Source organism: Agelaius tricolor, unplaced genomic scaffold, assembly GCF_023055355.1.
Source record: "Agelaius tricolor isolate 1412-34295 unplaced genomic scaffold, bAgeTri1.0.p SCAF_4, whole genome shotgun sequence".
NCBI classification, from domain to species: domain Eukaryota; kingdom Metazoa; phylum Chordata; class Aves; order Passeriformes; family Icteridae; genus Agelaius; species Agelaius tricolor.
This window is the reverse complement of record NW_027269264.1, coordinates 7,521,750-7,544,277: the sequence shown is the minus strand read 5'-3', so window position 1 is coordinate 7,544,277 and position 22,528 is coordinate 7,521,750. Positions and strand designations below refer to the sequence as shown.

At 45.9% G+C, this 22,528-nt stretch overlaps 1 long non-coding RNA gene across 1 annotated transcript; it reads right to left on the bottom strand.

Annotated features, from left to right (window-relative positions):
• Nucleotides 1-12,585: 12,585 nt before the first annotated feature.
• LOC139589467 (uncharacterized) lies at nt 12,586-20,385 on the bottom strand. Its single transcript, XR_011679021.1, has 4 exons — nt 19,904-20,385; nt 17,755-17,825; nt 13,853-14,221; nt 12,586-12,784 (listed from the first exon to the last, which is right to left on the bottom strand). It is a non-coding gene; the product is annotated as an uncharacterized lncRNA (long non-coding RNA).
• Nucleotides 20,386-22,528: the final 2,143 nt, after the last annotated feature.

The window sequence follows — 22,528 nt, the reverse complement described above, 5'->3', positions numbered from 1 at the left end:
TCCATTTGCAGCCCACATTTCCCATCACAGCTGTGTCTGTGTTTCAGTACAGTTTCAGAAGTCTTTAATAGAAATTATATGTTAGCTGTGTTTTAAAAGGCTCTTTAAAACCCTGTCTGGCTTGGGAGATGCTGTGTCATCACAGGAGGGCTGTGGTCAATCAGCAGCTCTCACCTTGCCTGTGAGCACAGACAACTTATTTGCCAGTTCATCTCCTCAGCTCCTCCTCAGGGAAACAGCCACAACTGTATTTTCCTTTGCTTGTTTTTGCAGCTGTTCTACATAAGACCATAGACTCCATGGAGTGTTTGCTATCTTTTGCACTCCCCAAAAAATTTAGCTATCTCAGTGTTACTTTTACAGATGGCTCTAACAACAGTTCTATCAGACCTCCTTGAAACCTGAGATCAGGCCTAATGAAATGCTGTTATTTGAGGAGGGGTTTATTGCTGACACCTTTGTCACTAGGCTAAATCCCTCCACTATTTCCTGATGAAAAACCCTTCTGGTTGCAGTAAATAAAGCTAAGGCCTGATGTTGCATTGCCTTAAGCTAGGGATATTGGCTTAATTGACTACCTTTTGAATTGTCATATTTTGAACAGGTAACTCCTCATAGGTAACATCTATCAGACCAGGAATGGAAAGAAGGCCTGAAATGTGAGCATTGCTTAGTTTAGTTCTCTTGAGGTGAAACACTCAAACAGTGTCTCTCTGTAGAGAAGACAGCCCAGCTTTACCAAGGCAGGGGTCGTTCATTTGAAGTTATGGGCTTTCTTCTTGAAAGAAACAGGTGATGGGATGGTAATGAGCAAATACATTCAGCTGCAAATTTAATGTAAAATGTAGTCCATAGGCCTTTGCAATGCAAATAATATAAAAGTTGGAAGCAGCACAGAGAGATCAGCTGAACTCTGCATACTGTCACGACCATGGCATCCTCATTTGTGTGACTGATAGTAAATGTGACTGTATGGTAATAAGGTAAATTAGAATATGAGCCCTTCTTGGAGACATATGGTACTTGGGTATATATCATCCCTATAGTCTGACCCTGCAAACAGGGTGTATGAATGCCCCATCCCGTTGTAAAAGGGGAGTTGGGGAGGATTCCTATTGATAGACCTCTCAGATGAAAATAAAGCACAAAGGCAGCAATATTATATCTGAGAACTGTTTGTTGATAAAGAAGGGTAAATGCTCCTACCGAAGCGGGACAGAAAAGCGAGCAGGGAGGAGAAAAGAGAGAGGGAGCGAGGAGCAGCAGGCGGGCACAGGTCGCTGCCGCGGCTCGCCCGCTCAGCATCAGCCGGGCAGACGGAGCGGGCAGCTGCGAGCGGCGGCCGAGCCCGCGCAGCTCCGGGAGCGGCCGGGCGCGGTTCCCGAGCGGGGCAGCCCCGTGCGCCCGCGGCGGGCCGGGCCGGGCCGGGCTGCGCGGCACGGGGTGTCTGTCTGTCCTGCTCGGGAAGCGGCGGAGCCCGGCGAGACAGCGCGGACAGCGAGGGAGGGGCGCGGGGGGAGGAGGGCCGGGCTGAGCCTCCGGGCGAGCCCCTGATCCCTCCAAGAAACACAAAGCAAAATGGTCGTGTCGCAGTTCATTGCTTTGATGTGCTAAGGCTCCTCCCACAGCCCCATTTCCCAGGCGTTTTTTGCCAGGCACCCGGGCATCATCATCACCCCCAGCAAGCGGGGGTCGCTCGCAGCCGGACCGTGGAAGCTTCGTCTGGCCTGAGCGGCTGCCAGGCAAAGGCTCCCCGGGACAGGGCTCCCAACCCGTGTGCAGTCCTTACAGTAATGTTTCACCTCATACATACCACATCTTGAGGCATAAATAAAAATCAAATCGGTCCCTCTCCCCATGGTTTTTTTTTCATTCTTACCCTTTACAGTCTCTTCCCCATCCCACTCTGTAGAATGTCAATTTGCCTAATTACACATGTGAAATGAAATGTGTTTTCCTAATCCTTTAACTTACTCTCTACACTCCATGCCACATCTTGGAAGCTAATGGGCTTGGAAGAAGCTAAGTTTCAGTGATGACAGCCTTTCCCCAGGAAGGATGTGTACTGAATGTGTTCATCTGCAGATTGAGCTCAGATGAAATGTGAGCTGGCTGACTCTGGTAGCACATGCAGTAAAGGCAGGCACATGCCACCTCCCTGCTGCAGCCTTCCCAGTGCTTCATGTCATGGTCAGAGGATGCCAATGTCACAATTGGAAGAGGGGTCTGGTACAATGACAGCTACCCCTGACAGCCATGCAGGAAGGAAGCTGTAAATCGGCACTGAGTGAAAACCTTGACGGACACCAGAGACAGACTGACGTAGGACACCCATCACTGAAGAACCTCCTTCCCAGAGCTACTCCACCTGCCAACACTAGCCTGACCCAGAAGCTGCCAGCTGAAATTCTACCCCTTAAGCAATGCAAGCTGAACCGAGACCCTTGTGGGCTGAAAGGTAAATGCAACCACAGGTGCAGATGAGACAGAAGTGTGCATTATCCCATCTCACAGCAACTCCACAAATAATTTGTCCCCTGGATGTGTATGCTAGGAGTTGACACAACTGGAAATCCTACAACATGTCCAAGAGGATCCCTGAAGGTCAAAGAGCAAAGCACATAGTAGAGAAGCTGCCCCCTTCTGATCTTTGTCATATTCAGCATTCTTTCTGTGAGACCCTCTCTCATTGTAGCCCTGCTGCTTATAGCTGCTGCTCCAGTAGGGCAGAGGTCCCTCCAAGTTGGTGTAGCCAGGGGTTACCTTTGGGGCCTCACATTGCTTTTGAGCAGAACTACAGAAGCAAGAGGCCACTGCTTTCAAGCCTGGTGTTGAAACATCCTCACTACCTCAGTGATTATGACAGGGGCAAGTTTTCTGAAGGCCAGGAAAGCCCCCTATTCAGAAGCTCTGAGACTCTGATGTGACAGCCGGCTGCAGTCTGGCAGCAAGGGTCAGACATGAGCACTGCAGCTGATTTTACAATCCACAGAAGTCACACCAGCCCATTAGAGCTAGGGACCAGTGGGCCTCAAAGCAACATGCTCTTGCTGCCAGGACTGGACTGAGACCTGGTCAAAAAAAAAACAGATGCAAAAACACATTCAAAAGGAAAAGCAGAACAGGCACCACTGCAGCTATGGGCTTTCTATCTCCACTCACTGTCTGAGATTTTAAACTTTTCTTTAACTACAGATAAACATCAGCCAACACAGGTGTCACGGGCCTGTTAGGCAATGGGGAGGTAACTAATTATCTCAGTGGGGGTGCCTTCTCAGGTATTCAAAACAACATGTGCTATGTGAGTACAGCCTGCCAGTGCACCTGGCACATCCCCTGATCTGAGACCCTCCCCACCTATGGGAGTTCAAGATCCAGGAGTGAATTTAACCAGCAGGACAAAGAAGGATGATTAAGATTAGCAGGTCTAGGAAGACCATGATAAAAATGTGTATTACCAGTGTGCTTTTTCTTGGAGGACTGTGAGAACTGGAGTCATTCAGGCACACCACATCAGAGTGGTGGGAGGGAATCAGCTCACACACCACTGAGATGTATTTGTCACTGGAGGGAAGTGCAGCAGCTGTCTAGTCATGTACAGTAGCAGTGCGTAACAGTTTTATGCTAAGAATGCCTGAATTAATTGGACCTTTGGGGAAACTGGGGAAGGCAAAGTGTAGTTACTAGAGCTGGAATTTATCCAACTTGAAAAAATCCCAGGTTATTCCTGGAAAAAGTATTATGTGACCTTCCATAGTGAAATCCATTGTTTGAAAGGACCCAGGATGCCAGGTTATTGTGTCCTATTAAAAGTTATCCTGTGCTGTAAAGAAATTAGTCAAATTCACTTTTCAAATATAAGATAATTGTAAGGGGTTAATCTCATGCAGGCAAGTCTGATCAATGAAAAATGCAAATCAATATATGCCTATTGACTATCAGAGCAACAGAGCTCTTTACACTGATTTATAAATGCTCCATGCCTGGCTGAGGTGTGCTTACTAGTTTGTTTATAACACATGAGTTATTTAAATAAGATAAATAAGCATTAATTTTTTTTTTCATTCCTCTGGCCACTCTGAAGGCAGCTGTCATGTTGTGGATACAGAGAAGTCTATTGAGAACTGATCTAGAGTTAATGTCAGACTGTGAGCTTCTGAGCAGCCACAATTCTCTATCATTCAGTAAATTGTGCACCAGATGTGATTGGTTTCTTATTTAAATTGAATTAATTAAAGAAATATTAGGGTAATGGATGAAGTAAAGCTACTATTAGGCTAGTGAGTAATTTAACCAGTACAAAAAAGGCAAGTGAGCCAAGCTGAACTGATTATGCTTTTGTGTTTACACAAAGAGAAAAATGTCCAAACTCAGTCCTGAGACTTACTTTTCAGTAGCAGGGTCTCTGCAGACAGCTCACCTGGAGCACGTGGTACTTCAGTTATGGAGCTGTCTATGTAAACCTATGCAAACTACCAGCTGTCTGAGCTGCATGCATTGCTTGAGATCCCATCATGTGGCACTTGCTGACAGGATGGGCTGGTGCTGAACCTCCTGCCAGAAGCCACCTGGGATCTGATGCAGCTTGTGTGTAGCTGACCTACCAGCCCTGGGGTATTCTTGTCTTGTTCAGAAATGAATGCAATGGCAAAGGGCAACTTAGGGCATGCTCTCATTGGGGCTCTGCTGTTCAGGTAGCAGGAGGACATCTTCCAGGGCACAGTGTCCCACATCTAAGGCAAGTGGGACATTTTTATTATTAGAAAGCTTATTTTTATATTTGCAACCTTAGAAAGATATATATTAGAAATATATATATATATATGCAAGCTTCCACTGGATTGTTTTACGCTTGCTTTGTGGAACTAAAACTCGATACTATTCATACTGGCTTTTTTTGTCACATGCTTTTGACAAACACAAACCTGGCAATTAAAATCTTTATTTAACAAAACACCAAAAAAAAGGCAAAATTTGCAAAAACACTACTAAAATTTTTCCTACATAGTCATACACAGGGGTGAGCACAGGACAAACTTTTAAATATCATGTGCCTATGGATAGCTGGAATTCATGGAACTCTGATATCAATGAATTACAGTTTTGCGCAGTTAGTAGTGAAAGTTGGGTGTTCCATTTGACACTTAATGTCTCAGATGTACATTTAAGAATTTGATCCAATTAATACACACTTAAGCTTTTACCCACTAAAAATCTCCCTGGGACATACGGGTTGACAAAGCTGATGACACTGTCCCAAAATTGGCTCTGAAGTGACAGTGGGCAGCTGTTACACAGCTCAGTGCTGAAAGCTGATCTGGCTTCATCTGCAGGCAGCCATGGAATTGCCTGCCCTCCAAACATTTCAGCAGAAAGAAAGAGGGATCATAGCCAAAGGAAATGAGAAAGTGATAGGCATAAAAAGTAGAATCAGCTCAAGTGCCACAGAGGGTGATGGAATAAGTCTAAACACAGGCACAACTTTGCTCTCCTAAGAGGCTTAGCACTGTCTTCCCAGGGCTAGCTTTCACACAAGGAAGCATTTAAGAAGAAATGAAGTGTTTAAAGGCATTTCAGGAATACCAGAACAAATTCAGTGCTAACATGATGTGCTACCACCAGCAAAACATTTGCTCTGCTAGCACAGTCATACTGCTGAATTTCATTCCTTTTCTCTAAGTACATTTGAGACACACTCAAAAAATAAAAATTTCAGGGGAAGACAGAGAAATTATCTCAACACCCTTCCACCAAATCTCCTAGGAACGAATAAAAAGTAGTGGCAGTTCAGCACCAGGTTCTGCAGCACCAGTGGTAACAGGGACTAGAAATGCACAGCTACAACCATGGACATAAACTTAGCTCAGCTCCCATCTAGTAGGAGCCATTTTCCAAACTCAGGGCTAAATATATGATGATGAGAGAAATTGCTACAGCACACTCCTCTGACAGGACACCAGCTCCTGTCTCAGATGATTACCAGTTGTAGGAATAGACATCATCCAAAGAGGAAGCATAACACATGCCTTGTTCTCCCCACCCAAAGAGTAGGCAAAGGGATTTATAATTTCTTTTGAAGCTGTAATGTTGTAATGGTCTTGTTCACTAATCAGGGAGAATAATAACTAGGTCTTCTGAGATTATTAGTAAAATTTCCATTAAATGTAACAGGATAAGGACAAGGCCTTTGATCACAGGAGATGAATCTGTCTAATACATTGTGCTGAGGAATGTTTTATCCAGTCTTTGTCCCTGTGAGTGATTATGTTTTGCAGGTAGCACCTGAATAGGAAATGTGGAAAAGATCCTGACAGGGATGTAGGGTCTGAATGAATGCTAAAACACTACTAGAAACTTTATTTGCTGGAAACAGCAACCGTGCCAAAGGCCACAGGATAACATAGCAGCTGGTGGCTCCCCTTGGCATAATAGGGAGGGATTTAGGGCAGGAATTCACAAAAGGAAAACCAATGCCCTTACTAGAGACACAGGATCATACTCTACAGTTTAAGCCCAAGGACTCCATGCCTTGTGGGCTGTTCCCAGTGTATTTAACAGGAGACCATGTTATCCCTGAGGATAGCCTTGGCCCTGAAGGGAGCTAGGAGTATAGAAGGAACCAAGTGAAATGCCTGGGACCCAGGGCAAGAGAGCACCTAGGGAATCAATGACACACATTTGGTGAGAGTATGAAAATCAAAACTTCAGAACCAGGTACAATGTGCTGTTCAGTGTTACTCATGGGGCAGAGCAAGCCTCTGCAAGGAAATATGTAGCATGGGGGGGGCTGTGGTCACTTGGTCTTCAGATGTAGCTCATTCACAAGACCTTGCCATGATTTCATGTTCCCATAAAGAAATTTGCTTTGGAAAATTATCAGCAGATATCAGATCAGCTTCAGAAGCCAGACAGACTCTCAGGTACTGCAACATGCCCAAGTACCCCATCTGCTAATATACCTGTCATGGTTTGACACTGGCACAATGCCAGTGCCCCCATGAAAATACCTTCTCCCTGGTGTCTACTGTGAGATGGGCCCAGGAATAAAGTGAAGCAGGCTCCAGGTTAGGAACAAAAGGAAAAAAACTTTATTAACTTACAATATATAAAAGAAACACACAGAACTCAGGATGGAAACCTTCCAAACATTCCTCTTCCCCCCAACCAAGTTCCCAATGCATCAAAGTAAGACAAAAGCTTGGGCTCTAAATTCAGTTGCCAGCCCTCATATCCCCAACTCTCAGTCCATCACCACCCTTTAGATAATCAATTCTCAGTTCATCAAGAGGAGAGGAGTTCCTCTTGTGCCATGGGCTTCCCCTGGAAATGCAGTTGAAACCTCATGCATTTCTATGTCACTCATGACACTGCCCGGAGATCATTTGCCATCGTGACCTCTTCCTTCCATGTCCAGTGCTCTCACCACTGCACATGGACTAGAGCTGCTTCTAGGGTCTTCCTTTTAAGGGTGCTTTGTCCAGTTCCAAAAAAAGCACAGTCTCTCACTTTTGGGACACCTGTCCCCCCCAAATTTCACCCCCTGGGGCCGAGGGGTACCAACACTGAACCGTCTTGGCTCTGAGCCATTGCCTCCCCCTGGATGCAGTCTCTGTGTCACAGGAAAATGGTTCTGTCCATGGCTATACAAGAAAAGTCCAGCCAAAGGCACTCCATCATGTCCTGCCATCTAGAATTCTTCTCAACTTCTCTCGGACATCTTTCACTTGCACAAACTTGCATCACACTTGCCCATTTCCTGCTATTCATCCCTATCTCTCTTCTCATTCAGGAGGAGGATCAGCATTTCTAAGGTTTCCATCATCCAAGAAAAAGGTTAAAAATCTCAGTCTCTGCCTGTCCAGAACTCCCACAGCTGCCTTGCTGGGCACCTTCTCACACCCCTGCGTTCTCCTTCTCAGCCGGCCCTGCTGTCAAATTCCAAGGTGGCACAGGCACAGACACCGTCTCTCTCTCTCTCTCTCTCTCTCTCTCTCTCTCTCTCTCTCTCCCCTGAGGGGGATGCAGCAGGGGGTGGCTGCCCGATGACTCTCCAATGTTCCTCCACCCTTCCATCCTCAAAGGTCTCTTCACCTCCCCTCTCTGTCCAAGGCCAGGCCTACCTCACCCACCTCACCCGGCCTCATGGCTTCCCCCCCCACGCCGAGCCGCAGCAGCCGGGCAGGGGAGAGGCCTGAGCTCTTTCACCACCGGAACCCAAGAGGATTTTTCCTGGGAGTTCCCCGCTTTTAACCCCCGTGTTCTCAGAGGCGTATCCATGTCCCCAGTGGCCACACCAGGTGCCAATATTCAAATCTGAGCACCTATTGGTTTGACCACAGCATCCAAAAAACTCACTTCCTCTCAAACCATGACAACACCAAAGCACAAAGGACACGTGAGTTTACACACAGCATCCTTAGAAACCACACAATATTCTTGGAAACAGATATTTAATAGTAAATAAGAGTACAAAAAAAAAGACCACCTGATAGTTTGAAAAGGAACAACAACTGCAGCTCATCCAGTTGCACCCAGCTGTTGACATGAGCACCCTGGTAGACAAAGTTGTTTTTTGGCAGGCTGAGCTCGCCAATGGAGTAGCATGCCAGGTAGGAGTCAGCAGAGCAGTGACAGTGATCTCAGGAAGGCACCATGAAATGCCCAAAGGACTGCCAAGAAAGGACAGAAGTAACAATTTCATCAGTGTGACACAGGCTACTTGTATAAAGTTACTCCTCAGGAAAAAAAAGCTTTAGAACCCCCTGCTTAATAGTGCCCTTGGAGGCTCCTGGCAGGAAGAAACACAAGCTGATAGCACTGAGGCAGTATTTACCTGTGAGGAGTGAGTCAAGAGCACGTTTTGTCACACGGCTGCGGCAGAGGAATCTGCTGGGGTAAGTGCACAGTGTGCATTTCAGAGGCAACTGCATTCAGTCCTTACTGCCTTCTGGCTGTCAGCACTCAGCTTCAGCAGAGCTGCTGGGTACTGCAGCTACCCTCTGTTCCATGGTGCCTTCAGCCTCGGGAAGTGGGTCACCAGCCCCCCAGCATGCAGCCACGGGGGAAAGCAGCCACAGCCTGAAGGATCAGGAGGCAGAGGGCAGATAGCTACAGCAAATGAAGTCACACTTGATATTTGCTGTAGCTGCTTGCATCCAAAAAGGCTCAGACAGGACTGGGAAGGAAGTGTTTACACTCAGCCAGACTGCAACAAGGGATAAAAATCATAATGTGTGTGGCTCTGTGGAGCCTCTACAGCATAGCTCTGTTGCCATGAAACAAGGGAAGTGTTCCAAATTCTGGTCACACAGAATTTCTGGGAGCGAGGGAGAGTGAGGCAAGAATTACAAACAATAAGGCGCTGAGAAATGCAAACTCATAACCCCACTAATGTTTTTATTTTTCACTTCCTATATGTTATCCTAGACAAGAATATAGGGATTTTAGTTTGGGATAGCATTTTAGAAAGAAAAGCATGGAAACACTCTTCTTCATCAACAAATATGAATGATCTGTGTGCCATTGAGCAGGTGGCTCTGAGCAGATGACTTGTAGGGGGGCAGTCCCAGTTTTAGCAATTTATCCAATGAAATTATGTATCCAAATCCACAAGCCAATTTCAACTAAACTTGGAAGCATATTAATCTCCGAGGCTTTAACCTAAGTTTCTGATGGTGTTTGCAAACAGGGAACTGTTAGTTAGTATCCCCAGGGAAAAAGAAAACAGATCAGATGTTCAAATATGCATTTCAAAGAGACTTTCCCAATTAATTCTAGTGACAACGAAAAACCTGATCTCAGTCATGTGGAGAACTGCATCCTGACGAAAATCACACCGAGTATTTAGTTGCTGCTGTGGCACCACCCTATTCCCCGGGCAAGCCCTTTCAGCTCCCATTCTTTGCTCTTTCCCCACCCAGAGCCCTAGTCTTCTTTCCAAGCTGTGCAATCATATGCAATGTAAGGTCCAACCTGCCATCTTTGCTCTCATCCACTCACTCTTAATTTGGAGTCAAATACCTCACCCTCACAATTGTAATTTGTGAACATGGGGCACTGCAGAGACAGAAAAGGAAAGTAAAATCCTCCTGCATGTTTTCCCATTAGGACAGATTGTGCAGAGAAAACCAAGTTGCCTCTGGGTTCATTTTCCACCCATGTCCCTACTTTGGTCCAGGCTACATCTGGCACCCCTGTAGGTTCCTAAAGACAAACTGTGTTGGTGCAGTTAGGTAGGATTAAGCTTAAAATTTAAAAGTTAAGGTAGAAAGGATGGATACTCCTTCCTGCCATTTGAAGGATTTAGGGCCCTTTTCTGATTCTGTTAGGCTTTGTGGGAGATCCTGTGAAAACCTTGGAGTTGTACATGTATCAGCATTTTCCATAGTCATGGATGCAGGGATTGTTGGGCTGGCAGGAAGTTTGGTTCCTCAGTCCTCTCTGAGATGCTGAAGCAGACAGCACTGATACTGTGGTGCACTTAGCAGCCCTGGTGCTCAGTCTGCAAGCACCACAAATGACTCTGATGGGCAAATCTCATTCAGGAGCATTAATTGGCTCCTAAGAATCAGCACTTACAAGGTCACCTTCAGTTTTCAAAACTTCTGGACTTAGGTTAAGGTGACATATGGAAACAAATGACATGACACAAAATATCAGAAGGAAGCATATGTTTTGCCTTGATAAAATTAGTGAACTCTTTGGCAAAATTGTATTGACTTTTGGTCGCTGGGAATTCAAAATGTCTATTCAAGTTCCTGCTGTTTGCCACACATTAATCTAATGAGTTGCCTGTGAAATAAACCATTAGAAAAGCCCTTGTTAAATTGTATCTAAGTAAATGGTTATCTAAAATAGACACCACAGGGAGGTTCTTAATTAGTCTGTTGTCAGCTGGGACTGGAAATGCTTGCAGCAGCATGAGGCTAATTAATTTCTCATCCTGCCACATGGCAGCTTCCTGTTAAAGCACAAGGTAAGATTCAAAACACACCAATGGCTGGTTGCTCCTTTCCAGAGACCATGACAGCAGCAGAGGACGGTTCCAGCTTGGCCTGTGCTCACTTTCCATAGGGAGATGGGTTGAGGGTGTGTCCAAGCCAGGTGACTGTGCCTTGGATAAACTGTCTGTCTATACAAGGAGTCTCTGATGCCCATATTCCATTCCTTCAGCTGGACATTGCTTCCTGGATGGAAAATGAAAGTTAGTCTTGGGCATTTGGAATCAACTGGAAGCTCCAAGGATGTGCTTAGGCAAGGGTCTTTACCCCGTGTCAGGGTAACACTGTACGAGTTGTGCCCATCTGCTTGTGGTGTGGCAGTCAGGGAAGCGGGAAGGACACTGGCTCCTCCTGTAGCAGTGTTGTCCCCTGCAGGCCTTGGGGCTGGACCTCTGACAGCTGTCCTGCTGTAACAGGGCTTCTGGGAATGGGCCAGCTAAAGAGACAGTGCCCACACACCCTGGGGGCCCAAAATGCCATCAGAGCCTGAGGAGCCACTTGCACTTTGCAGGAAGGAGCCAAAAGTTACCAAAATTATGTTACCTTGTCTTTCCTACCACCATGACAATGAAAAATGTTTTCTTTGGTGGAAATGATTCAAACAGTCTTGTACACACTTTGGAGAGTATTTCACCACGACCCGCAGAGCAAAAAAAGAACCTGCCATGTGGCCCTCTTTATTGGCTGGACATCCTTCAATAGAGGATGGAGGGCACCTGATGCCTGATACTGGATGCAGAGATGGAGCCTCAACCAGGGAATGGCTGGTGATGGGCTCTGAAGGGCCAGCAATAGTAAAGACATTGGGTAAATACTCTCTGGCACCCTCCAAACCTACTATCTCTGGGATCTGGTAAGGAACATCTCTGCTCAAATGGAGCTGATCCAAGTGGCCTGCATTGTCTCTGCTCCAGGTAGAGTGTCCCGGTCTCTCTGCAAGTCTCTCAAGTCCCTGGGCCTTACCCGGGTCGGCAGAGAGTGGGGGGGGTGACCCCACCACGGCCGACTGCGGGGAGACACTCTCTGTGCCCCGAGGGTGCTGAGGGCACTCAGGCTGGTTGCCTTCGTTGCAGCAGAGACGACCGAGACGTCGGTGGAAGAGGAAAGGGGCCGACTCCCAGCAGGGGGTATTCCAAGGTTTTATTAAGGAGTCCCGAGGGAGCTCCTATACCTCAGGGGGTTCCTCCTGCCGAGAGCACTGGGGGATGTTGGAGCTTACATTTAAAGGGGGGAGGAAACTAACATAGATAAAATCCTACTGACCAATAGGTATCTCTGGGGGATGGGTGCTGGGGGGACAGACATACAAAGCAGCATATGGGGCAGGACTTGGGGGGTTGACCCTTGGCCCCTGGCTAATCACTCGACAACTTGGACCGAAACTTCTAGGTAGGGGGCTGGGATGTCGAGGTGACTGGCAGAGAGCCAGGGTGGGGGTTTTGGAGATCTTATCCCGGGAAAGGGATAACACAAAAGGAGGGGGGGGGGGTGCAGTCTGGGATAAACCATTTGGGAAAAACATGGGAATACAAAACCAACTACTTCAAGGTATTACAAAATATAAGAACGCACTACAACAGTAGAGTGCAGGGGAAATGAGGGTGGGTAGAGGAACAGGTCTGGCCCTTCTAAGCCTGTTCTCAAGGCTTGGTTTGCACCAATCCCTCACTCCTGCAGGATGGCTGGAGACCTTCATAGGTTCTGCTCCTCCTCTGCAACATTTGTAGCTCTTTTTACAGCATCCTTCCTCATCCTTCTTGTTTCTTCAGAGACACAGGTCTGTTCTACAGAAAGGAAGTGAAAAGCAGTGTATTTACATCCACACCCACAATCAGGAGCCATTTGATATCCCCTGATATCAGCATGCAAGGTTTTTACCAACTCTAAATGTTGCAAGCACTCCAAGTATACAGCAATAAAAACTTTATTACACCCCTGCATCGAATGCCTTTGAAACACAAGAACACCCTACTGCATTGAAATGTGTGCAATGCTGGCAAAGTCCTCTCCCATCATTGTCCTTCACACCTTTGTGGTTACACACCTCCTCATGTAGTAAACACCAGGATCTGGTCTATACATAAAGCATGCCCAGAGCTGTGCTCCCAGCACAATGAATACACAACCCTTCCTTTAATACTGCTCCCTGACACAGTACAGTACCATGACTGACTCATGCTCGTTGTCATGTCACCATCTGTGATGGCTTAGTAAGATAATGAATACTTATGGGTGCAGCTTATGGGAAAAGGGAACAAGTGCATAGAAACAAATATTACCATCTGTGAAGCTGTCCCCATAAGCTGCCTAATTAGTCGGTAGGGCAATAAGGTTAATCAAGTACACATTAGCCACTCTTATGAGCGATGTCTGCACAAGTCAGTTCTTAATTTTTAGACCGTGGTGGCATGCAAGGGCCATGGTGATGCACACACATTTTCTTTTGGACAACAGAACATATAATTTTTCCTCACTCCATCACAGAGGCCTTACCACTACTACCACTTCCTACCCATTCATTGCACTATCCATGGAGGAAAACAGCAAGATATTCCTAAAAACCATTTCTGCATATTCTTCCCCATAACCCCTCATGGAGGGTACCTTTGGGTACAAACTCAAACACTGTTTCCTCTGAAGGCACTCTTCAGCAGCATGTTCACCATGCTGGAAGGAAGCCTGGACAGACTTCTGTCACTGCCTGATCTTGGTCTCTGGTGTACCTAAAAGCCAAATAAGAAAAAGGAAATTTCACAGTGTATATGTGCTTTTTTCTGACTCCCAGCAGTGCTTATTGCTAGGTATCGATCACTGGGACAGCAGAACTGGCAGATACCTATCTCACAGCTCACCTCTCTCCCCTGGTCTTTAGAGAGGCAGAGAAAGCTCTTCACAGTGGCCACCACCAGCAGCTAGCTGGGCTGAGGTGAGATGGGATGTCTCCCAAGGAGTGTCTGTGGCCCCACAGCTGCTGGAGGGCATTGGTTGAGAAAACTCCTCTCACATACTCAGCTTGCTGGGCGGCAGAGGGTGAAGTAGCCGGTATTTCCCAAAGGCAGCAAGACGAGGGGCTGCCAGGGAAATGCCTGAGAGTGAGGGGCTACCCTGGGACCTCAGCAAGCCACTCCTGGTGCCTGCAGCAATGTGACAGCTGGTGGTGGGCTGCAGCAGAATGTTCAGGGAAGCCATCACCATTTGACAGGTATTAGACAGGCTACCTCCTGAAAAGAAAGAGGATTTCATGTTATTCAAGAACACAGCTGCCCTGTGACTTGCGCGCACACTTAGTGCACCATTACATACTTTTCCCCAGAGAACTCCTGGTGTACCATGCAGATTTCACCCCTTCAGAGAGAGATTCTTGTATCCCCATGTCCTGTACAAAATGCTTTGTCTATCTCTCTCCAGTGCCCCCACACAGTGATGAGAGAGTGCTCAGTCTGTGCATGCACACATGGCCACACTCATCCATCATTTTCTCTGCTATAAAGGAATCACAGAATGGTGCACGTCAGAAGAAACCTCAAATCAAGTAGGGTCATCTACAGCAGGTTCCCCAGGACCATGTCCAGATGACTTTTGAGTATTTCCAGGGATGGAGATTGCACCACCTCTCTGGGCAACCCGCCCTAGTGTCTGGTCATCCTCACAATGGAAAAGTGTATCCTGAAGTTCAGAGGGAACCTCCCGTGTTTCTGTTAGCACCCACTGCCTCTGGTCCTGTCACTCGGCAGGACTGGAAGGAGCTCTGCTGTGTCTTCTTTGTGAGCTCCCTTCATGCACTCACAGACATTGATGACATCCCCCTGTGCCTTCTTTTTGGGCTGAACAGGCCCAGCTCTTTCTGCCTTTCCTCATAGCAAAGGTGCTCCAGTCCCTCAGTCATCCTAAGAACCCTTCCACCGAAGGGTCCATTGGAGCACAGGTTCTCTGCAAAATGTTCATGGCTCGATTTGATCGAGGAGCAGAGAACTGGACAAAGTCCTTTGGGATATCCTCACCAGCTCTGCATAAAGGGCTAGGATCACCTCCCAGCTGGCTGGCAATACTCCTTCTAATGCAGCCCAGGACACCATTCTCTTCCTTTGCCACAACGGCACATGCTGTCTTATGTTCAGCTTGGTGTCCCCCAGGACTTCCAGGTCCTATTCTGTCAAGCTGCTTTCCATCTGGGCAGTACCTAGGCTGACATCAGAGAGGTATATATATATTTTTTTTTCTCCCCAGGTGCAGGATTTGGCATTTCCCCTTGCTGAATTTCCTTAGGCTCCTGTCAGCCTATTTCTCAAGGCCATTGATGTCCCTGTGATGGTAACATGACTCTCTGATATCAGCCTAGTTTTATGTTCTCTGAAAAATTCCTGATTGTGCGTTCTGCCCCATCATCCAGATCATTAATGAAGATTCTTGAAGGACCCAGTACTGACCCCTGGGATACACTGCTAGTTACCAGCATTCAGCTAGATGATGATGATGACCAATCATCAGCATTTGGGTCTGCCCATTCAGGCAGCTTTCAGCCCAGCTCACTGTCTGCTCACCTAAGCCATACAACAACTGCCTGTCTAGGAGGATCTTATGGGAGACAGTGTCAAAAGTCTTCCTGAAGTCCAAGTAGACAGTACCCACACTCCCCTCATCCAGCAGGCCAACCATTTCACTGTGAGCTATCAGGTTGATAAAGCATGACTTCTCCCTTTGTGAATCCGTGCTGACTGCTTCTGATTATTTTCTTATCATTCATATGCCTGGAAATGTTTTCCTGGATTAGCTGGTACGTCTTAGCAAACATGCAGATGTGGTATGAAGTAATAATCATGGGAAATCAGGAAATCATGGACTGCTATGACAAAGATTTCATTTCTTCTTTTGTATCCACAGCATAGGATGATTTTTTTAAAAGACATATTTGCACTGTTTAAATGAGCTGTAGACTTTGATGATATCCATCCCCATTTAAATTTTCTTCAAGTTTAATTGGCTTGGGAAGATTCAGTCTTCCAGAGCCTGCAAGGAACATGCATAGCCTTTTGATCAGTTCCCTTAGTTTTATACTAAATTTTCCTAAACAGACAGGAAGGATGTCAGCAAGCTTCACAGAAAGAATTAGTCATTGCAAGTATCCTAATACATCGTCATGATTATGCTTAAAACTGCTTTAAAAGTGTTCCAGCATATCAAAAATTATTAGCTTCTTCTGCAGAGGTAGGTCAAGACAACCTATTTTCCCTTCCTCTTTCTCCACAGACAAGCAACTCAATTAGAGACCCCCTTTAAGAAGTGTTTTCTAAGTTCTCTGGGACAAAGCAAGCTACCCATTATTCACCACTGTGCATAACACACAGTACTTGTGGGTGACTCCCCTGAGTTTATTGCATCTTTTGTGAGCAATTTTCGATAGAAGAAATAAAGTATATTTAATCAGAAGCTTCCCAAAGGGGAAGAGCACATCAGGCAGAGCGATGCAGATAGATAAAGTTCCCAGTGAATTATATTGGCTAATTTATTGCCTGATGCCGTGACTCACACAGCAGCCTGTACCTCTTCCACAGCAATCCTGCTAAGTCCCCGAGGTCACCTAAAGACGGATGCATGACTCACTACCAGGGTTTCTGAATCCCACTCCTGGTGTGATGGCTCAGTGACAAAACACAAGCCCTTCCGGCATCTGATATTTCTCTTTTGCCCCTTGTTTATTGATCAGATGCTCTCATCAGCAGAGTCCTTCCACATCCGGCCAATTGGCCAGCAAGCCACAGTCAAGCACAAATGATTGTCTACAAAGAGCAGGACCCAGGGGCTTGAGTGAAAAGTCAGAGCCCAAAAATCCTCCCTCAGGTGAACTTGTGCTTGAGGACATGAAGACCCAGAGAACTTTTGAGAGCAGTCCAGAAGCATGGAAGAGGCATCAGAAGTGGCTACACAAACCCCATAAGAACTAGAAATAAGGTAAATGTGAAGCTGGGTAAACAACAAACATTTTCAAATAGGGGAAAAAAAAAGTCTTTCTGCAGAGGCATATGAGTATCACAGGACATAGTAGCACATTACAAAAGAATTGTCAAGTATTTTCTTTTGTATATGCTGCCAAGAAAACACAATGTACAAAAAGGCCTGAAGATGGATGCTGTGCATTCAGCATCCACTTTCAGCAAGGAGTACTTGCTGCAGACAGGAAGAACTTTTGTGAAGCAGCTCTTGAGCAGGTTTGAAGTGCCTACCAGTGACCTCAGCAGAATGACTGACTGTCTCCTCAAGCTAATGGGGTGCCTCAAATATGTGCACAAGTGCATTAGGGTAAAAGCTTGAAATTTGAGTATCACAATCCACACAGAACTTGCTCACAATACAAAGTCCCATGTTCCATATCCAGATTACTAATAGGACCTACATGATCCCACACTCAAAAATAGTACCAAGTTTTAGCATTACCACAGAGCTTGGAAGGTGAAAACTAGAGCCTAATTTTACCTATGATGTTATTAAGGGCTTGTAGATTCTTGCATGGTATGAGGTCTTATAAGTAAGCCAGCTGTGAATTGTAATGTATTAATTCAAAACTCCATCTGCCAGATCTTTTAATTTTTAGGATACTAAAAATTATGGTGCACACACTTTTCCATGGATTTCGCAGTACTGCCTGGTCAGAGAAAGTCCTTGTTCTTGCAAAATGCCATTGACTGAAGCAGATAATCGTATCTGCAAAACAGCAGGTTCAGAAAAGGTTTAAGAAAGAAGTACCAGGAAAAATTACCTGTCATTCAACTGGTACCCTTTCCAACACATCCATCTTGGTCCATTGTTTTATGATCTCTATCTTCAAACCTACATAAAAAACAAAAAGGAATGTAATACATCTAAAGCTGCTTAGCCAAATAGCTCTCTTGGTTGCTCCATAGTTATTAAGAAAGGTCAAAGAAAATGTACTCCTCTGATGACACGACTAGAAAACCGGAAACAATGGATGAGATGAGGCTGAGATACTCAGCAACTTTTTTCATTGTCAGTCTCTCTTCCCATGCCTCTTGAGTGGACGGAAGGCAAGGTCGGGACTGGATGAAAAAAGTGCTTTCTTTCTTAAGAGACCAGGTTCCCGATCACCTGAGGAACTAGAACATATATGTCTACGGTCTATGGGATCCATTGAGATGCATCCCAGAAAGTCCTAAGAGAATTGGCTAACATAGTTGCCAAATCACTCTCCACCATATTTACAAAGCCATGGCAGTCAGGAGAAATCCCAAGTGACTGGAAACAGAGAATGAATAGAGTGACTACATCAGTGGGCAAGGGAAGGACTATGAATGTCATTTATCTCCTGTAAAGCCTTTGACATAGTCCCTTGCAGCATCCTGCTCTTTACATTGGAGAGAGATGGATTTGATGAGTGGACTTTTAGATGGATAAGGAATTAGTTGGACTGTCATATTCAGAGGGTAGTGGTCAACAGCTCAGAGTCCCAATGGACATCAGTGACAAGAGATGTGTCCCTCAGGGGTTGGTATTGGGATTAGTGTTATTTAATATCTCAATAATGACATAGAAAAGGGTATTGCATGCACCCTGTGCAAAATTGCAGATGACACCAAGGTAAGTGGTGTGGTTGACACTCCTGAAGGATGGGATGTCATACAGAGACATGTGGGCAAGAAGGAGAAGTGGGCCCATGGGAATCTCATGAGGTTCAACAATGCTCTCAGCTTTTCAATGTAGGAAAGATGCTCCATCCCTCTAATCATCTTGGTGGCCCTCCTCTGGACTCACTCCAACAGGTCCATGTCCTTCCTGTGCTGGGACCCCAGAGCTGGATGCAGGTTTCCAGGTGGGCTCTCAGCAGAGCAGAGCAGAGGGGCAGAATCCCCTCCCTCCCCTGCTGCCCACGCTGCTCTGGATGCAGCCCAGGACACGTTTGGCTCTCTGGGCTGGGAGTGCCCATGGCTGGGTCATGTCCAGCCTCTCACCCACCAGCACCCCCCAGTCCTGCTCACAGGGCTGCTCTCAGTCCATTCACAGCTTGTGTTGTTATTGGGGGTTGCCCCAACTCAGGTGCAGCATCCTCAACTGAGTCCTGTTAAACCTCATGAGATTCCCATGTGCTCACTTCTCAAACACATCCAAGTCCCTCTGGATGGCATCCTGACCTTCAGCGGTGTCAACAGCACCACTCAAACCACTCAAAGCAGGTTGGCTGCAAACCTGCCAATGGTTCTCCATTACTGAGGAAAACATTAAACATTACTTGTCCCAAGGCAGATCCCTAAGGGACACTATCTATTACCAATCTTCATGTGAAGATTGAGCTGGGTTGACCACTACCCTCTGGATATGACTGTTCAACTAATTCCTTACCCACTGAACAGCACACCCATCAAATCCTTCTCTAGACAATTTAGAGAGCTACTGGGTAGCTTTTAATAGGAAATGTCAGTCCAGGGAGGCTGAGAGATCAGTGGTTCCCACAGTTCTCTTTCCTACCTTTTTTAAAGGTGGGTCCAATATTTCTACTCTTCTAATCACCTGGGACTTCACCTGACTGCCAGGACTTTTCAACTACTGTGGAGATTGGCTTGGCAATTACATAATCTAATTCCTTTGGGACTCAGGAACCATCTGTCACAGTTTAACTCCAGCCAGCAGCCAAGCCCCAGCCGCCGCTCACTCACCCTTCCTTCCACTGGAATTGGAGAGAGAATCACAAGGGTAAAAGGTAGAAAAGTCATAGGCTGAGGTGTAGACAGTTTAGTAGGAACACTAAAGTCCATGCACACAGGCAAATCAAAACAAGGAATTCATTCACTGCTTCCCATGGGCACACAAGTGTTCAGCCATCTCCAGGAGAGCAGGGCCCCATCATACCTGACAGTGGCCTAGGCAGACAAACATCAACCCTCCAAATGTCCCACCTTTCCTCCTTCTTCGCCCCACTTTATGTCCTGAGCATGATATCACATGGCCTGGAAATCTCTTTGGTCAGTTTGGGTCACCTGTCGCAGCTGTGTCTCCTCCCAACTTCCTCACCAGCATGCAAGCACAAACAGCAGATAAGGCCTTGTTTCTGTGTAAGCCCTGCTGAGCAATAATAAAAACATCTCTGTATTATCAGCCCTGTGTTCAGCACAAGTACAAAATACAGCTCTATACCAGCCACTCTGAAGAAAATTAACTCTACCCCAGACAAAACCAGCACAGCATCTCATCAGATCAATAGACACATATGTTCAGGTTCTTCAGGTGATCACAACCCTGATCTATTACAGTAGAGAGCACTTTTTTCCTTCAGTCCCCATCCTGCTGCCCATCCACTCAAGAGGGGGGAAGAGAGGTTGCCATTGAAAACTGAGGTAAAAACATGGTTGAGTACCTAATTTTTGTGTACAGCACTGGAACAGAAACTTCACCTGAAAGGAGTCATTTTTCTTCTCTACTTATGAACAGGATAGAAAATGCAACCATTTGCATTGTTGCTCAGTTGTGTTAAGTGGCACTTGCCGATCTCTTGATTTCTAGCTTGGGAAGACAATTTTAACAATCGTGGCATGCTTTCCTGGAACTGGGTGATTGTTTTCCCTTTCTATCCCCTCCTGCTGGAAGCATACAATCTTGTCTTGAAATCACTCACAAAGCGACAAATTGAAGACATTTAGTTCCACCTTTGTCCTGACATTTTCTGTGTTTTTCTGTCCACTAACAGCTTTCTGTTCCAAAGTAGATGTTCCCTCTTCCATCTCAGTAAGCCTGTTGCTTAAATTTGAAGGGCCATTTTTACTCCTGTTAGATACTCTGACATGTACTTCAGCTCTTACAGCAATTTTCCCCTCCACAAATGCCACTAATATTTACATTTCTGTGTCCTTTTTCTATCTCTGAAGGACTGTTGATGAGTACAGCTTCAGGTAATTGCTTTTCCCAGGCATCATAATTTGTTTTTCAACAAAAGAACTATTTCCAATTTTTTGAAAAACTATCCAAATGCAGTAGGGGAGTTGAAGGAAGGTCAAGGAGCAGGAACAGTGACTTTCATTGGCATTAGTTACCAACATACTCATAACTTCATAACTTACAACATTTTAGTTATGTGGGACAGGTTTGCTGAAGGTTAATCACTTCCTTTCATCCAGAATCTAGTTGATGGATAAAAAAAGGCATTATTAATTCCTAAGTAAGGACATAAAAGCTATGTCTCTGAATAACAGCAGATGGAAAGAAACAGTAAATTTTCACTCTGGAAAATAGGAGCTGAGAACGCTACTGTCATTTCTCATACTACTAAATCCTGCAGAGTGGCAAAAGTAGAAGTTAACTTGTGCTGGCTGGAAGGTTTTGAGTTTTAAATCTTTCAGTCAAGAAAGGTATTTCTAACAGAGTCCAAAAGATTCCTGTTACAGCCCACTCTGCAACAGGTGAGAGGTTCATTGTGAATTTTACTGGACAATTTTCTGGAGGACAAGTTGAAATAATGATTATGGTCCATTACTAACTTTTAAGCTCAAACCCAGACCATTGCCACTGATTTAAAAACTCTCCCCACTGTGTACTTCTACTCCCATTTACTCATCCTTCAAATGAAACAGTAAATACTATAAATTGACACCCCATTTACAAAGTGTCCTGTAAGGCAAGAGTTGTTCCCACTTGCAAAATTATATTCTTGGACTTGGTCTCTGCAAGGCAAGTTTGAAATCTACAAGACAGAAGTGCTCTATTGATGTTGTAGTGTACAGGGGGTAAATAAAACCCATGCTTTTCATGACCTGAGAAACATCTGAGTGTTTTCTAAACTGGCTTCTCTGAGCTTTCCAAGTTTGTAGTATGAGGAAAATGAATCATGTTAATGGGAAAACTTAAAGAAACCTTGGTTTCAAAATTGTAGTTCAGAGTGTCCTTTTCTGTTACATTAACTTTCTTGGAAGCTTTCTGGTATCACTCCTTTTTGTCTCCCAGTATCTCTGCCCCAGGTGAAAGCATTTACTCTTTTGTATCACTGCCTGAAGATGCTGCTGCCTTTCCCATTCCCACCTGTTTGAGATCCTTTTCTATATTCATTCAGCTGGTGGTGCTTACTTCAAATTGCCATCACCGAAGTGCATCAAATCACAGGGACAGAACGTCACCATCACAATCGGCAGGCCATGGATACCGAGGTATCCCAACATTCATGTTCATTCTTGGGGAGGGAATAACATCAGGAGAGGCTTCCTCCCTAGGGGCCACCTTCAGAATGAAATCCAGCTGCCGCAGAGCATCTCCTGAAGCCTTGCTCTCCACAGGTGCCTAACTCAGGAGAAGACTTGGGGCAAGACTTCTCTCTGCCCAGGAGACAATTCCTTTCAACAACTTCGCAAGCCCCGTCCTCACCGAAGAAGACGCTTTAGGTGCGGGGGCCGCGCGGAGGATGCACATGCCGGCTTCCCGAGGAAAGATGCCCGTCGGGGGTCCTCTCCCCTCCGCCCAAAAGGGAAAGGCTGCCCGGGGCGGCGGCAGCAGCCGGCCAAGCGGCGGTGGCCATCAGGTAGGGGCAATCCCGCCGA